At 35.8% G+C, this 2,573-nt stretch overlaps 1 non-coding gene across 1 annotated transcript; it reads left to right on the forward strand.

Moving 5' to 3' along the window:
- Positions 1-786: 786 nt before the first annotated feature.
- Positions 787-859, forward strand: TRNAA-UGC (transfer RNA alanine (anticodon UGC)). The gene has a single exon. It is a non-coding gene; the product is annotated as a tRNA-Ala (tRNA).
- Positions 860-2,573: the final 1,714 nt, after the last annotated feature.

Below are 2,573 nucleotides of genomic sequence, written 5' to 3' on the forward strand. Positions count from 1 at the left end.
CTTTTGTGGTCCACATTTATTTTTGCAACTAGCTTTAGGATAAATCACATCAACAATATTTGGTGGTCGACGTTTCAAACCTACTAATGAGGTTCATCCTCAGGACCAAGGTGGAAAACCGATCTATCAATAGGATTAAATCGCAGAGATGCATCATGTTCTAGAATTAGACGTTAGGATTATAATATTATTTAATCAAAACCAACATTGAATAATATTATAATATTAACAGCTAATTCTAAAACTTGATGCATCTCTGCTATTTAATCTTATTGATAGATCAATTTTTTTACCTTAGTCTTGAGAATAAACCTCATTAGTAAATTCGAAATATCAAACATTAAATATTGTTAAAATGATTTATCCAAAAATTAGTTTGGAAAACCCATATGTAAAAAAATTCAAATCCTAACCTCTTTATAATACTCACATCTTTATAGTACGCACATAAAGTTCGATGCTTAGTGACGGTATGTGAGGGAGATAATCAAGGGGGTTACACAAAACTCGTCTCAGCTTAAACTTATCTCTAGTTGCCACGAATGACGAAGTGTGGAAAGAGAATGTGACATGGCTGTGCCCTTTGTTGTAACCGTATATGCCAATTTTCTGTTTGATACGCTTTCATTACGAAATAAATGAATTTAATTCTTTGCATTTTGGGGGTGTAACTCGCTGGCTTTGCATGCGGGAGGTAGAGGGTTCGATACTCCGCATCTCCAATTTACGAATTTAATACCCGAAAGATTTTGTAATTCCGTAAACGAATCTCGATTTTGATGACTTGGGGATGTAGCTCAAACGGTAGAGCGCTCGCTTTGCATGCGAGAGGTACGGGGATCGATACCCCGCATCTCCACACTGAGAAATCTTTTTGTGACAAACCCTCCGAAGCCAATATCAACGCTAGCAATTGTACCATGAAATGTTTACTTAGCGGGTGAGTGCCCTATAATATGTCTTTGGGGCACAAGTTAAGAGGCTTGGGAACCACACACTAAGAAAGCTTTCTTTTAGTTCTATTTTGAATAGGATAATCGTTCCTAATAAGTGTTCATGCATGACCCTATAAGATTTTTACGAAAATGAAGATCCTAAGAAAAGCTTTCTTTTACTTCCACTTTGAAGAGGATAATCGTTCCTAATAGGTGTTCATGCATGACCCTTGATGTGTAGCAATCATCTTACAATATTTTTGTATTGGTCTGAGAACTTCTTGGCAAAAGAATATTTTAGCTACATTGTCTTATCTAGGTTTATTCCCAAGCCTCTCCATGCAATTTTGAGATATCCTCAAGCCCATCTCTAGTCCCCTTAAGTAGTTCACTTTCCATGAGACATAATAGTGCTTTAACCCTCACCCTCAAACATATATTTGCATTTTGGTCAAATTGTTACAAGACCTATGTGAAATGGATTTTTATCAAATTTGGCACGAAGGTCATTCATCAAACTATTACATATATAAACCTTTTGAATACTTGTTTTCGTTCCCATAGTCATGAATATTGGATTGAGGATTTCCCCTTGTTATCCAAGGTCAACATCGATTGGAAAAAAATGCTTTATCTTACTTTTTTGGTCATGCAATAAGAAATGAAAACTAATTTGAGGCCTTAATAAACCTTTGAGCTTCGATGAGAACTAGGGCATTGAATATTTTTATGCTCGTCATTGAATATGGTCACCTTTTCTTTCCTAATATGTATTATTTCCTCCATCATTAATATATTGAAACATGAATCTAGAGGTGGGGATTACCAAAAATGACAGTATACATCTAAAGACACTACATGGAAATTCACTTCCTCAATGTAATCTTGGAGATACAAAAATATTTGCATTTTCATTGGCCAAGTCAATCCTTATTCTCTCTTTTTTTTGTAAGTTAGTTTTCTATTAGTTACAATATCAATATAAAATACAAGGTAGGATTTGGTCTAGCTAGTCAACCATTTTTCAAAATCGTTTGACATGCTTGATTATAGACCAAAGAATCATAACAAGAGTGTGCAAATATAAAGAGCATCAAAACATTTAGACCTACCCACGATGAGAAACCAGGTCAAGTCAAAGAAAAGTTATAACATGCCCATAGTGTGAAATTGGGTTTCTTTATACAAAAACGTATTGTCTTGAAGGAAACTAGGCCCTAAGGGTACTTTAACTGTCATATTGTAGTTCTACGTAGTGGTAGATTGTATGACAAAAGAAAAAAATGCAAAATAAAGAATCAAAGAGGGGTGGTGTGATTAGCCTCCTCTGAGGATGATTAGAGCACAATGGGGGTATGTTGGGAAGACCAGAGTGCCTCTACCATTATTCTTCCACCTTGGTTCTTAGCCAACCATGAAACAGTGATCAAGAATTGACTATTCTTCTCCAACCTCTCAAAGCATACACGAATTTCTCGCCTTTCCTGGTCTTGAGTTTGCAGAGCATGGGTCACGAAAGTATTCATGTGCCAATACATCTCCAAAAACCTTTAACATTTAGTTTCTTTGGTTTTGGTGGAGCTTAGATCAACAACAAAAGGGAGTAAATCTTCCTTAATCTGAGCCCTGTCCTAGAGA

Source organism: Pinus tabuliformis, chromosome 5_2 (assembly GCF_031772625.1).
Source record: "Pinus tabuliformis cultivar Carrire ecotype Pingquan chromosome 5_2, CPIR1, whole genome shotgun sequence".
NCBI lineage: Eukaryota > Viridiplantae > Streptophyta > Pinopsida > Pinales > Pinaceae > Pinus > Pinus tabuliformis.